Below are 15,679 nucleotides of genomic sequence, written 5' to 3'. Positions count from 1 at the left end.
CCCCCCCCCCCCCCCCCCGCCCACCCCATCTGTACTCACTCTGACTTGTCAGAGAACTGCTGGAATTTCACACGGTGGTGTTAATTGTTTGCATACTTTGTGAAGCCTGGGCATATTTTTCTAAGTCTACTAATTGAATTTGGTTTAGAAGTGTATAGAAAACCCAGTGAGTAGATTTGATCATCCCTGCTCAAGTAGTAAAAGTACCAGAAAGATCACTTCTCGAAATATCAGTTGAATTTATCATAAGCGGTTGGTGCTTGTAATGCGTTAGTTTAATCGAGTTAAAGAATGAACTTTCTAGATAGTTTGGTCACCATTGCCTTCCTACAAAACTGTTAGGTTTGTTTGATCTTTAAACATTTTCCTTTTGACCCAGGACAGTGTTAACCTTCCATTCCTTTTGCGGTGGGCTGATGAGTATTTCTACTGAGCTGATGGGATACCGAACGTGATTACTCTGTAATCACTTAAAATCCTGTAAAGCTGGTTCAGCAGAACCTTTTCATCTTTGAGAATGGGAACCTTAGTTCATAGAATCATAAAATGTCCAGAGGTGGAATTTATAAATACGGGTCAACACCTTCCTGTGTAGGGGGCATGGTGGGTGACGGGAGAGAGCCATGGGAGGGGGCTGTGGGGCTGTACTTCGAAGAACAGGTAGGATCCAGATGGAAAACTAGATAATATTACAAAATTTATTTTTATCACAGCGATACACATGCATGCTTTAAAAGATCACACACCACAGAGAAGTTTACATGAATGCTTGTCACAGCATTATTCCTCAGCTACAGAATGGATAAAGCAAACAAGGTACAGCCCTACAGTGGAATAGTGTTCGGCCATAAGAAGGAAGGAAGTGCTGATCCATGCTACAGCATGGCTGAATGCTGAAAACATGCCAAGGGGAAGACACCTGACACAAAAGGCCACCTGTTGTATGGAGGCGAGTCCACAGACACGGCAAGGTTACTGGCTGCCAGGGACTGGGGACTGAGTGACTGCTGATGGGAATGGAATTTTCTTCTTGGGGTGCTAAAAACGCCCTAGAATTAGATAGTGGTAGTCACATGGCTTTGTGAATGCATGAAAACCACTGAATGGTACACTTTGAAAAAGTAGATTTTGTGGTTTGTGAATTATATCTTAATTTTTAAAAATTCTACCTTAAGGAAATTCAGTGTGTTGATACCATTTTCAGGTTTAAGTAATTTTTCAAGTACTGTTAAGTCTTCACATAAATAGTGGAACCAGCAATGTAACCAACACTGATTCCGTTTAACCTTTTAAATTTGGAAGGTCTGCACTGATTTCAGCCCCCGTGTTTAACAAATACAAACATTTGCGATCTCGGAGAAAAGAAGAAGACTGTAGAACGAACTAACTGATGAAAACCAGCAGTTCCCTGTCTCACCTGGAGACCTTCCCTAGGGCAACCATTCTGAAATTTGCTGAGCTGATTGTCACACCGTGTAGTTCCAGTTCAAAGCCATGTTCTCTGACTGCTGTTGGACCGCCCGGTTCGGGTGCCCGTTGACTTTCAGTTGCGCACAGCTCTCCGCCGAGCCGCCACACTGCTTTTCTTTTTCCTCCAGCTCTTCTTCGCCTCCGTTTGTCCTTCGCCTGGTTTTCTTGGAAATTATCGGTTGCTTTCTAAAATCCTTCTCCTCTGCCCCGAGCTTCTCTCTGGTGCTTTCTGTCTGCTTGAACACATGGGTCTGTTGTCTGTGCCTGGACAGAGCCTGTCACTCTGCTCAAATCCAGTCGTTCCTCTTACTCTACGCTGTGGTCTCTGTTGGGACTTCGCCACGAGTCGTTCTGGGATTCCCGCTCTGTTGGAACAGCTTTTCTTAGGTCCTTGTCTTTTCTGTTTTGGGTTTATCGTAAGTTTGCAGAAGCATATTTTCTAGAAGTGGGAGGTTTATGTCCCAAGTTTGCATATTAGAAAATGTCTTGATGTGTCCTTAACACTTTTTTGTTCTTGGATTTGATGTAAAATTCTTTCAGTAAGGTTTTCTTGTAATTTTGATTGCTTGTTTTGTTTACTGTTATATGTTCATGAGAATTACCCACTTTGTTTCACGGAGCCAGTTTGTTCATTTTTACCGATGTATCATATTTCATTATTTGAATATAACACAATTTTTAAAAATCCGTTCCAATTTGATGGATATTTAGGTGGTTTCCAGTTTTGTGTATTGCTACAGACGCTGCTCTGACCGTTCCTGCTCACATTTCCTGGTATTTGTGGGACGGGTATATCCCCCAGCAGCGTTTGTAGGAAAGTCTGGCTGCGGGTTTTTCTCCCTACCGAGCTGTGCAGCCAGCCCTGTCACATGGCGAGCATTTATATCTGCACGGGGCTCTGCGTTCCGTTCTTTCCGTCCTTCCCATGACGGTACCACAGGATCTTACAATCCCTGAATCAAACAGCTAACACCTGCTGGGTTCCGATTTGCCCTGGCATCGAATCTGTAGATCATCTGGAGAAAAACTGACATTGTTAGTGTACGAGTCCTCAGTACGGTTTCCCTCTGCATTTATTTAGGTCCTCTTCAGAGTCTTTCAGTAACATTTTAGGATTTCTTTCCACAAAATCTTGCACGTTGTTGATAGATCTGTTACTAGATATCTGCTTTCTGGTGGTTGCTGCCAATAGGCTGAAATGCAGGTGTGCTTTATGTATCGATTTTGTTGTGACCGGCAGTCTTGTTAAACCCTGGTAATGATTCCAGCAGTTTATCTTTAGGTTCTTTTACCTGTTCTCTGAGGACAGTCAAACCAACTGTGAAAGTAATGGTTTCATTTCTTTTTCTTTTTCTTTTTTTTAAAGATTTTATTCATTTATTTGACAGAGACATAGCGAGAGAGGGAACACAAGCAGGGGGAGTGGGAGAGGGAGAAGCAGGCTTCCCACCGAGCAGGGAGCCCAATGTGGGGCTCGATCCCAGGACCCTGGGATCATGACCCGAGCTGAAGGCAGACGCTTAACGACTGAGCCACCCAGGAGCCCCTCATTTCTTTTTCTTCCCTCTTTCCAAACCTTATGTCTTTTTTCTTGCCCTGTTTAACTGGCTAGGGCATTAGGGCCTGATTCTCCTGCACTCCTTGGTTGAGAAAGATCCGGCTAGAAAATCCTCTAGCTCGGCACCAAGGGAGTTGCTGAGACTGACACCCTTCATTTCTTCTCAGGCTTCATGGGGAAGCTTTCAACTTTTCCCTACAAAGTATAACATACTATAAATTGCTTGTAGACACCTTCATCATGTTTTAAAAAATATTCCTTTTTTTGCCAAGAGATTCTCTTTCTGTCATGAATGGATGTTCAGTCCGTACAGTACTTTTCTTGCGCGTGTGTGCGCCCGCGCACACAAACACACACATGCCCGTGTGACATTGCTGCAGGAATATGCGACCACGTCAGAGGACCAGCCCAGCCCCGGCCCGGCCCCTTTGCTGACCAGCTGTAGTTGAAAACGTGAAGTGTTGAGTGTTGTCCTGTGTAAAACAGGCACTGCATTCTGAAACCTTAGTACGAAGAAAATAATGCAAAGTGTCTTAATAATTTAATATTTGGATTGTATGCTGAAATGATGTTACAGATATATTGGGTTAAATAAAATTTACTATTTAAAGTTAATTTTACCTGTTCTGTTAGTTTTTTGATGTGGCTATTAGAAAATTTAGAATTATATATTTGGTTCACATTATATATTTCTTTGGATACCACTGGCTAGATAGACCAGTGCTTATGTGCAAACTTAGTTTGTAACAATAGCAGCTATCAGGTATTGAGTGTTTCCGGGATGTCTGCACTGCTCTAAGCACTTTTCTTTTTTTTTTATTTTTAAAAGATTTTATTTATTTATTTGAGAGAAAGAGAATGAGAGAGAGCACATGAGAGGGGGGAGGGTCAGAGGGAGAAGCAGACTCCCTGCCGAGCAGGGAGCCCCATGCGGGACTCGATCCAGGGACTCCAGGATCATGACCTGAGCCGAAGGCAGTCGCTTAACCAACTGAGCCACCCAGGCGCCCTCTAAGCACTTTTCTAATAACCCTGTGAAGTGGGTAGATTTGCTCCATTTCCTCGAGCAGCAACCTCACAGACATGGAAAGAGGAAGCAACTCACAGACGCATGGCTCACGTGGCTTGCAGGTGGGACACCCAGGAGGGCCCCCCAGGCAGCTGGGACCTGGGCCTGTGCTTTTAGTCACCACCTGTCCAGACCACTGTGACACCTCACATCAGTGGGGAAAGGATGTGCTTCTCAGTAAACGGTGATGACACTTGACTATCCATTGAGGAGAAATTTAAATTCCCTGTCATTCTGTACTTAAAAGAAAAAACAAAAAAACTCCAGATGGATTACAGATCAAAGTATATAGACATTAATATAGTTTATGTATGTACATGTTTGTATGTGCACATATTTATTATATATACTTTGAAGATTTTTATTTATTTTTCTTTATTTGAGAGCGAGCGAGCGAGCGAGCATGGGGAGGAGCAGAGAGAGAACAAGCAGACTCCCCACTGAGCTCAGAGCCCGATGCGGGACTTGATCCCGGGACGCTGAGATCATGACCTGAGCTGAAATCACGTCGGACACTTAACTGACTCAGCCACCCAGGTGCGCTCCCCTGTATTATACATACTTTGACCTGTAATCGATTTGAAGGATTTTGTTTGTTTTTCAAAGTGTAGAAGGACAAAAATACGTAAATATATGCAGAGTATACATTATATACATATGTATATAACGTAAATTTTAAAGTGAATATTTTTTACAATTTCATTCGGAAGGAACACCACTTCCTAAACAGGTCACAAAAACCCAGATCATAAGAGAAAAAATAATTGACAGACTTGACTTCATATGAATAAACTTAACATATAAATATATTATTTATATTTTATTTTGTGTGACAGAAGCTCTCTTAAAAAAAGTTAAGACAGCCAGTATAGTTGGAGAAAGTGTTTGCAACACTTACAAGCGAAGGATTACTATCCATAACTTATGGAAGGTGCCTACAAATTAATAAGAAGACAGGCAGTAGAAAGTAGGAGAAGAGATATGAACGGTTCACAGGAGAAGCGTAGAGAGCCAATGAACCTAAGTGATCAGTATTGCTAGTGAACAGAGACATAGTAATTACAACGGCCGGGAAAAGAGCGCTGGCAGGGTTGTGGGGACGCGGGCATTCTTGAGGGTGGTGTGGAGTTTCACGAGGCAGTTCGGTAGTCTGGCCGGTGGTTGTACCGCCCGGTACGTGACCTTGGTTTCTCAGTGCCACCCTCCGTTGCAAGGAGCCGGGGATTGTGGGGGAAGTGCTTGATTCCGGGGCTGAGCCTGCCTGGAAAATCTGGTGACGGCAGAGTGCATCCTCCCCCATAGCGCTCCCCAGTCACTGAGGGACATCACTGACAGAAACCTGCCGCTCATCTTCGCCACACGCGGTCAAGGTTAGCATCACGGGCCTCTGACGTGATGCCTTGAGAAGAACACAACCTCGCTTTTTGTGCCATTCTTGCCAAAAGTGCACAACCTCCATGAAACCAGCAGGAAATCCCCAAGAAATCCAAACCAGGGAACGTTCTACAAAATAGTGACCAGTTCTCTGCCGGGGGTCAAGCCCGTGACGCACAGGGACCAGGGAACTGTCACAGATTGGGGACCGAAGAAGACACACAACAGGCAGTGAGACTCCTGGATTGGAGGCAGCAAGAGGCCTGGTGGCGACCCTGGAAGCACTGGCCGGCTGTCAGCACGGTGTCCTTGTCAACTTCTGGTCACAGTAACTGTCCTGTGGTTATGTAGGACGGGGACGGGGACGCTGGGGGAAGTGGGTGAAGGAGGTCCGAGGACTCCAGGCTGTTACCATTTCTCTGCAGATCTGTGATTCAAAATACAGTTAAGTGTCCCTACCAGCTCACTGTGTAATTCATCTTTCCCCAGTATCTTCCTCAGACATCTGTGCCCAAGAGCAGAAAGCCCGGTGTGGAAGATTGGGGATTGTAGCTCAGCTAGTGATGGGAAAGTCTCAGAAGCAACTTCAGGGTCATCCGTTGGGAGTCAAAATCTGGCAAAAACTTTACTGTGCAATGTACCAGTTTTTAAAAATTGAGGTAGATCTGTATGTTCCAGCATAGGAAAATTTCTAAGACCTCTTAATGGAAAAAGTAAGTTGTAGAAAAATAACATATTTAACCTTTGTTATGCAGGCCATAAACAAGGACTTGTATGTTTTGTATTTCATATCCTGTCCCCTGGGCCTCTACCAGGAGCATAGTAATCATGTGTTTCTTCTCTAAAAACAAGAAGAAGGGCACCCAGCTGGCTCACTCGGTGGAGTGTGGGACTCCCGATCCCAAGAGTTGTGAGTTCGAGCCCTATGTTGGATGTAGAGACTCCTTAAAACTAAAATCTTAAAAAGATAATAATAATAAAATAAAAACAAGAAGAAAGTAAATTTGGTATATTCTCCCTTCAGTGAGATAATCCTTTGTTTGTGTTAAAAATACTCAGGGTGATCGTTTAATGTTTATGCTTTATTTCACAAGCAGTTTGTTTCGATAAAAATAAGGAGCCTGGAATTTAGCCTTTAGGGAGCCGTGCTGACTCGTTTACCTTTGTGGTTCTTACTCTTCTTGTTTCAGGAAAGATGCTGTCATTTGGGCAACATGAAAGCTCAGGGAAATGCTTGACTTCCAGGCTGCATGTTTCTGTCTGGTTACTGTGGACAGCGTGCGTCCCACAGGATGGGGGAGCACACAGAGAGCACATCGGCCCCAGGAAGACCCCCACTGGGTGTGGTGTTGGCAGGCCAGGTTGGCGTGGCTCCTGTGTCCTAAGTGGGCCTCGTCATGAGATGCGGGTGATGGGGATGATGATGGTAGGAGTGGTCTACTGCTCTGCTCCGGGTTATTTTCATGCTGAAAAGAGATTTGTATTTCTGTGAAAGTATCTGTGTTTCTTTGCAAACTGATACATGCTTTTTAGAATTACCTGATTGATTATTGTGCATTAGCCTGTATCCCTTTAGTTAACATGACAGACCCTCACCAGGCTCTGCCAGCTCTGAGCTTCTTTCCTGTTTGGACCTTCCCATCTTTTTACCTTCGAACCTGCATTTACTGGGTCTATTTTTCATGCAAACTTCTTTTCCAGGTAGGTTTCCTGGCTGGGAAGAGAAAGGGTGCAACCCAGCCAACACAGCTCTTTGTGACATTGGGTATAAAATCAGTTTCAAAAAAGAGTGGACTAGCTGGAGGGAGGATCTGTTCAGTGGAGGAAAGTTTGTTTGGGGGCCAGACCCTTGGAAGGATAAGACAGCACTGTGTGAGCGCAGAGCCCGCCCCCGACTCCGTCCCTCCAGCTTCCGGGGGCTGCGGTGCGGAGGGCGCCCACCGGCCTCAGCAGGTACTGAGCTCTGCAAATATCTGCCCCCCTGACGCTGGAAGCTCCACGACGACAGTCTCCTCAGCCTGGTACCCCGTGCCTGGCCGTGTGGGGACAGGATGACCCCACCTGAGAAAACTAAACCCTCCACGTGTGCAAGCTGGATGGTCAGCAGCTGCCGGCCAGTGAGCTCTGTGGCCGTGGGCTTCTCGTGGTGGGGGGAGCCCGGCAGCACCAGGCCTCCAAGGACCTCTGTCTGAAAGTGCCCTTCCTCTCCCAAAGAGCGCCTCCTCACCCTGATGGCGGGTCTGTGTCCTTCAAGATTTGTGGCCCAGGGTGGTGTCGGACCCTCCCCAGGCCCCCTCAACACCAGAGAATGCTGCTGGGATTTTCTGAAAGGTCACTGCACTTACTTGGGCTGCCCACTCCCCCACTCTCCCCACCTCTCCCACAGACTGATTTTTGCCATTCTTCCACTAAGAGCTTGGAGTGCGTGGCCTCCATGGTTGAGTCTTTAGCGTGCCGCGTGGCAGTTTATGTGCCTGCTGCCGCCCCCTGGGTCCTCCCGGGCCCTTTCATGTGTCCAGGGAGGCACAGTGTCATCTTTGAGCCCCAGCACGCAGCTAGAGGGCACGCAGTGCAGTCCAGCCGGTGTTGAGTTGAACATGCGGTAAGGACTCAAGCCTTTTTTGGATGAATGCAGAGTACTTGGCAAATACCTGTTTTGAGAAATAACGAGCAACGTGTGTGAGTAGCTAGAACATGGGGGAGCAGGTTGTCCCAGCATGTCAGGCTCTCTCAGGTAACCAGGGAGTGGGGGGCCTGGCCTGGGCCCCTGAGCGCGGTCTCTTCACGGAGAAGTGGCCGTGCTAATCAGCCCGCCGCGGTGGTGTCCTCACGGTGAGGAGCGGGGAGTAGGACGTCCAGAGAGGAATGGGAATGCGCTTCGTACATCACAGAGCTGTAGAAGAGAGGGGCCTGTCTACGGTCTTTTTGTTTCGAGCGTGTTGTCACTGCGACTCAGATCTCATCTTCTCGGCGACGCCTGTGGCGACCACCGTTTTTAATGCTTTAACACGCCCCTCCCCACTCGCACTCCTGGTTCCCTCCTGTCACCCCGTCAGTCACCCCATCACACCACTTCCCAGCATGCTAGTTCCTTTACGGTCCGTCGTGTGTGTTGTGTCTGCTCTGCCTCCGTCTGTATAAGTTCCGACTGGCCATTACCTGTTCCCACAAAGGCGCCGGTGTATGGACAAGGGGCAGACCCGTTTTAATATTAAGGACACCATTTCAGAAAATAAGTACTGGTGAATATCAGCAGAGCATGGCCCATCCTCTGTAGAACATGAATTTCCTCTTTCTCCCCATATACGTTCAAAGGGTAATTGAATTTACGGGAAAAATGGCTAATTGTAAACCTCACATAGCCAGGGGCGCCTGGGTGGCTCAGTCGGTTAATGCCCTCGGCTCAGGTCGTGATCCCAGGGTCCTGGGATCGAGTCCCGCATCGGGCTCCCTGCTCGGCAGGGAGTCTGCTTCTCCCTCTCCCTCTGCCCCTCCCCCTGCTTGTGTGCGTGCTCTCTCTCTCAAATTAATAAAATCTTTAAAAAAATAAAAATTAAATTTTAAAAAACCCTCACGTAGCCAGCAGAGGGCAGCACACAGGGCATTGAGCACATCCAGTAGTTTTTACTTTATTTTAAAAGGCATCTGAGGGGCGCCTGGGTGGCTCAGTCGTTAAGCGTCTGCCTTCGGCTCAGGCCATGATCCCGGGGTCCTGGGATCGAGCCCCGCATCGGGCTCCCTGCTCCGCGGGAAGCCTGCTTCTCCCTCTCCCACTCCCCCGCTTGTGTTCCCTCTCTCGCTGTGTCTCTCTCTGTCAAATAAATAAATAAAATCTTTAAAAAAAAATAAATAAAAATAAAAGGCATCTGAAACTACTGTGCCAACTACTTCCCGTGCAGTTTGAGTCGTCTTCTTTCTTGCCTGCGAATCGCACTGTTGCCCCTCTGTCTTTGTGGAGTATGATGATTCTGTGTAGCGTCACGAATATTGTCACGTTTGTCTTGTCCCAAGTATCCGTGACTCATTTCCGAATGTCTCCTGGGGCTGGCGCGGTTGGTGATGGTGGCTGCCGCGGGCAGTGCTGTGGGGACATCATTCCATCGCCGCCAGGAAGTGGAATGTCACTGAACCAGGGTTCCAGGACCCGCACCCACCCAAGAGCACCGTGACCCAGACGTGGGGTCTCCAGCACAAGGGCTCTGCCTGATCATCTGATGACCGTGTCCACCCGCCTTCTCAGGAAAAGATGCACGTAAACTCAAAACCATGTGGTTTTTTCAGTTTTATGGCATTTTATGGCATTGATGATGGATTTCTTTACACAGAAAGTAAGATCAGACTTTGTGAAGAATTGTACTTTTCTTACTTTTTCTTACAAAAGTTAATGGCTTTTCTTGGAGAAAATTGAAATTTAAATTGTGTCCGTAATGCAAAGGGCAGAAGGACATGGTTTGGATTGGGCTTTTTTAATATATACCTAATTGATTTAGACTTTTTCTTTTGATAATAAAAGCGCTAAAAAAAAAAAGTGCTGAAGATTCTGCCTCACAGAGGTCTGTACAGGCAAACACGATTAGGGACCCGTCTGCGTCCTTCGTCAGGTGCGGGACTTGTCAGGGAATGGCGATGCTCTTTGAATTCTTCATTTGAAGTCCTTGCAACACATACAGATTACCTCCGTCCTCAGCCTTTTTTTTTTCCCCCCCCTTTGGCAAGGTCTATTTGTGTCTGTGAGGAAAAACAGTGCAAATCCGTGTTTTTCAGGTAACCTAAGCAGAAGTAACTTCCCAAAGAGTTTACAGTATTTCCAGGTGCCTAAGGGTTTCCTTTTGCAGAGGACTGTTGTCTTTGTCACCCTCCACCCCAGCGTACTAGTGCGCTTCTGGGAGTTTCAGGACTCGCCTGATTGTATGCCCCACACCGCTCGCCCACTGGCAGCTTGTCCGGAAAGATCTCCGCTGCAGAGGAGGAGCCCATCGGAAGCACAACCATTTACCCTCACATCCCAGAAAGCTGCAGGGCTCTGTGGGCTTCTGCGAGTGGAGACGAGGGGTGAGGCTGGAAACCGGAGGGCGGGGGGGACGGTATTCATGGCGGGCACATAGGCTCTCCGGTCCCCTGTCCGTGTCTCACAGCAAGGGGATGTCTCTTCCTCTCTTGGTAGAACATGAAGGTTTGATTTCTGAAGAGGGCTGTGGTAGCTCAGAGAGAGAGTGAAGGTGTGTGTGCTTCAGTGTAGGTGTCCCATGCTTTCTCCCTCCACCTGGAGGCCTGGTTGCTGCTGGCCAGGGTTATAGCCCGCACAGCCCAGCTAGGAGATCGGAGAGTGATTCTTCAGGCTAATAGGAGAAAGAACCCACAGAGCCCCTCGCGGGGTCGGCGTGCCACCACTTTATTATTTTACAGTGAGACCCAGCACTGCGCAGGCCACCCCCACCACACACCGCTTCTCATCAGGTCATTGGTGCCCGGCCCTTAGATGTGGAGGAACAGCCTTGTTTACCAGACATTTAAGGAAAACCCTCAACATTAAACAGGAGAACAAACAAGTGGAAGAAAAGATGTTTGAGGAAACAGATCATAGCAGAACATTTTAAAAGCCACATACTTAAGAGTCTTTGATGGGATATTAATGAAGCAAGAATAGGATGCTATCCAAAAGGAATATTCAGAGATTAAGAGTGAGTTTGTGCAGATTAAAAACAGCCAGAAGACAACAGTACAAAGACTAGAAGATGAAGGAGAGAGCTGTCCCAGTGCTGGTGGCCGTGACAGCGCCCCACACCGGGCGGCGTCTGCAGTGTGCGTTTCTCCCAGTGCCAGGCGGGGAGTCTGAGCTGGGCCTGCGTCGGCGCTTCTTGCTCAGAGCTCCCTTCTGAGCCCGAGGAGGGCCGTCATCCTGCTCTCGAGGTACGAGGAGAGTCAGCTGGCCCTCTGGCCTCTTCCCGCACGGCCACCAATCCCACATGTGCGGGCTCCTCCCTCATGACCTGATCGCCTCCCATAGGCCTCACCTCCGAATGCCATCATGTTAGGGCTTCAGCACACAGATCTGGGGTAGACACAAACATTCAGTTCATTGCAAGAATACTTCCTAGAAGGTGGCTCCACAAGGAGATGAAAAGTAGGAGTAAAAAGATAAAAATTAAAAGATCCACAGTGGAGGTCCAGCGTCCAACAGAAACTCTAAACAGTGAGAGCTGAGGAAGAGAGTAGGACACCAAAGATTATGAGACTTCAGACTTGGGGTCTGCCTAGGGACTAGCGAGGTGCATGCAAACGGACTCACACCTGGGCACCTTGTTACAAAACCGCGCAGCGCCGAGGGCAAAGACCTGAGAGCTTTATGAGCAGGGAAAAGATCCCATAGAAAATTATGGGAGTCAGAATGGCACAGTCACTGACAGCGTTACGGGGATGGAAGGCAGTGAGGGGTTGCCTTCACCATCATGAGGAGGCGATGTTAACGTATCCAGCCAGAGTGCCAGTGGAGTGTGGGAGAACAGCGGTGTTTGTGGACAGACCAATCCCTCTGTGTCCTTTCTGTGGTAGCAAAAGGAGAAGGAACCCAGGAAAGAAACATGGACTCAGAGACACGGGGCCGGCATTTGGAAGCAGCGGAGGGGATTGCCGGGGTGCTGATGTGGAAGTAGCAAGGCCAGGCTGGGGCACGGGCGTGGAGATTTTTGGGCGGCCATCCCAGAAGCCGGCTTGCTCCTGCGGACAGTTTCATACATCGAGCTTGGCTTTCAGTCTGTAGAACTAAGCAAACAGAAACAAAAGAGACACTTAATGCCATTCTGTGGTAATTGTAATCACAGCAGGTTGTATAGCTAAGCTGTGAGCAGTGTTTATGGAAGTAGTAAATACTGATTTAACCCAAAATTTACGTGTAACCATACTGAGCGTGCGTCAGTGGGTTGGGGGGAGGCTAGGGGTCAAAGCTGAGTCTTCAGCTTGCACGGCAGGCAGTTTGATATCCAGAATTGGAGACTAGGAAACAGGAAGTGTACGTGTGTTGTTCGGAGGCAGGGAGGTGATTAGCAGAACGGAGAGCTAACAGGGCTACCTCTGTGGAGCAGGATGTGACAGTGGGGGGATGCCGTTGGGCAGGAAACTGTGGGTTTCTGTTTTAAGCCATAGGTCCTGTGTGTTTTTTATGTGATGTGTGCATGTTATTTTGGTTAAAGAAGAAAAACCAGGCATGAGGGTAAGAGAAGAACCTGGAGGGGCAGCAGGGTCACATTAGGGAGGGTCTTGAAAGTGTGACAAGGGCCTGAGACTTTGAGGCAGCTGTTGGGGCCATTGCAGACGCAAGGAGTGACTCCTGGCAGCTTGTGGTTTGGTGTGGTGCCCCTCCCACCTCTGCCCTTCTCCGTCCTGCTGTGCTGAAGGCTGCCCTGGGCGGACTGCGTCTGCAGGCTACCTTGCCCTCTGGCCCCCGCTGGATTTGTCCAGGGGCTTGGAGGGTCAGAGGAGAAAGAGGTCAGGGTGTTTTCTCCCTGCCAGGTAGCTGAGGGTTAGCCGAGCCCTGTCCCCAGGCCTGTCAGACTCTTCTGCAGCCAGCCCCCTCCTCCTGCATACCTAACAAGTAGGGAGCTCCTTGCTAACCTGGGGGAGCTTCGCCACTGCTTGAGAGTGTCCCCAGACTCCTCCCTGGCATTTGTAGACAGACTCTCAGTTAACTCTCCAGGCTCCCACTTTGAGTGTGCTCTGTCTCCTTGGGATTATGACTGATGATGTAGGCATCATGCTGAGAAAAAAAACTTGCCCCGGAATGTTACATGAATACTCACGTACGTTTTCGCCTAGCATCGTTTGTAACCATTACATGTTTGCACGTTCTTACCTGTCACCGGAGAAGATGAGGCTGCGGTAAAGGATTAAGGCTATTTAAGGTATTTTATTAATTGAAAATATAAAATGTCTTGAGTCAAAACACCTGCAATCCAAGCGCCCTTATGTGTGATTTTAATACGAGTAGCTCTAAAGTGTTGTCTTTCACTTTGTTGGTTTAATGCTGATCCTGGGGCCTGGGCCAGTTCCTCTACCTCCATCTCATCACTCCGATGGCTCTGAGGCCTGGGTGACTGTCCTACTTTTGTAGTATGCCGTTGTTCTTCCAGGGACTTCACAGTGTCCTTTGAACTCGGGCACAGCTTCCATTGAAGGAGCTGGGTTGCAATCCTATGCACTCTCTTTGGGATTGATGCCACAGCTGTGCCTGCTGAGAGGGTGGTGATTTGTTTCCGTTTGCCCAGGAAGGCCCGGTTTATGCCGGTTGGCTGATGTGATGATAAGTAGCACCCACTTGCCATCTGAGAAATGTCCCAAGATCTGGATGATAAGTTATGAAGTCACTTTCCTTATGAGTGAGTCAAACATGTAATTTGGTGCTTCAGTAGTTAAACTTCTATTTTAAGGAACTGGAGACACGGCTCTTCATTCACTACTTCCTTTTTTAACAGTGTGACTTGTTGCACTCGCTTTGGAAGAGCGATGATCACACAGAAGGCAGCGTGGCGCCCCACCCGCCGTGCCCTCCGTGCCCTCCGTACCCTCCGTGCCCCCAGCAGCTCTCAGAACTGGGACAGGCACCTGGCCGAGGGGGGCCTGCTATCCCCACACAGGGATGAGGGATACTGGGTGAGCTGTTTAGAATCCCTCTTTTGGGACGTGAACTGGGCAGCATGGCAGGGAGTGCAGCGGTGCGGAGTGGGGCTGGGCAGGCTGAGAGTCTCAAGGTCCAGAGCTGCAGAGCAGGATGGGTGGGGAGGCTGAGGCGCACCCTGTGCCGGGGGGTGGGAGGGGGGTGGGGTGGGGACCCTGTTGGCGGCCTGCCACCTGGAGGATGGCATCTGCATTCTTTTTTTTTTTTTTTTTAGATTTTTTATTTATTTATTTGACACAGAGAGACACAGAGAGAGAGGGAACACAAGCAGGGGGAGTGGGAGAGGGAGAAGCAGGCTCCCCTCTGAGCAGGGAGCCCGATGTGGGGCTCGATCCCAGGACACCGGGATCACGACCCGAGCCGAAGGCAGACGCTTAACGACTGAGCCACCCAGGCGCCCCGCATCTGCATTCTTCTACTTGCCCAGGGCAGAGGGCTCGGGCCGTCCTTGACTTCTTTCACACCCGCGTGGAATCCGTCGGCAAGTCCTTGGCTCTGCCTTAGAAGTAAATAGAACAGGAATCGGATCACTTTCTGTGTAAGCCGCCATCATCTCTCGCCTGGAAGATGGTGGCACCCTCCCAGCTTCTGGCCTTGCTGCCCTGCAGTCTGTTCTTAGCCAGCAGCCGGAGTCAGGTCCTTCACTTTGTTCCAACCCCTGGTGGTGGCTCCCCATCTCAGCCATGGTGGAGACCAGTCCTTAAAATAGCCAACAAGGCCCTCAACAGCCCTTCCCCAACCCTCCCCAGCCCCCGGCCTTGCCTTCCCCTCCGGCTGCCCTTGGCTCTGCCCCAGCTGCCCCGGCCAGGAGCAGCCAGCCAGCCCTGACCACGTGCCCCGTCCCAGCCCCACAGAGCATCTCTCTTCCAACATACATGTATTTTGCTCCTCTCTGCCCAGTTCTCCCCAGCTCCCAGTAGAGTGTAAGCGTCCTGAGGGCGGGTGCTGTGGTCCTCTGGTGCACCTCCGGTCCCCTACACTCCGTGGGGTGCCCAACACTGTGTGCTCGGTGAATGCTGAGAGAAGCCAATGGAGGAAGAGATTACAGACCTGCTTTAACACATAGAAACTTCCATAAGGCAAAGATATCACACCTGCCAATAAAAACAAGTGACAGGTTGTGAGAAAGGGTTGCAACATTTAATACAAAGAATTCGTAATCTACAAACCAATAAGGAAAGATAACCAATAGAAAAATGGGTAAAGGATATGAATAAGCAGTTCATAAAAGAGGAAGTACCACAAACTCTTGAAAAAATCATCCACACCACCAGTCATCAGGTCAGTGTAGACTATAACCACTGAGAAGCCATTTTTCGCCGCTCAGACTCGCAGAAATGAAGTTGGTCCTGTCAGGGAGGTGACAGACCTGGGCAGTGTCCATGCCCAGTGGCCAGGCGGGCCTGCCTTTGGGCATCTGTTCCAGAGAGGCGCTCTACTGCTCGACAGACAGTACGTGGAAAGTAGAAGGGACCTGACCTCTTAAAAGCTGGGATTGGCATCAGAGACTGGCCCTGGCACCAGGCCCAGGCCTCCT

Source organism: Neomonachus schauinslandi, chromosome 15, assembly GCF_002201575.2.
Source record: "Neomonachus schauinslandi chromosome 15, ASM220157v2, whole genome shotgun sequence".
Lineage (NCBI taxonomy): Eukaryota > Metazoa > Chordata > Mammalia > Carnivora > Phocidae > Neomonachus > Neomonachus schauinslandi.
Note: the sequence above shows the minus strand (reverse complement) of the source record.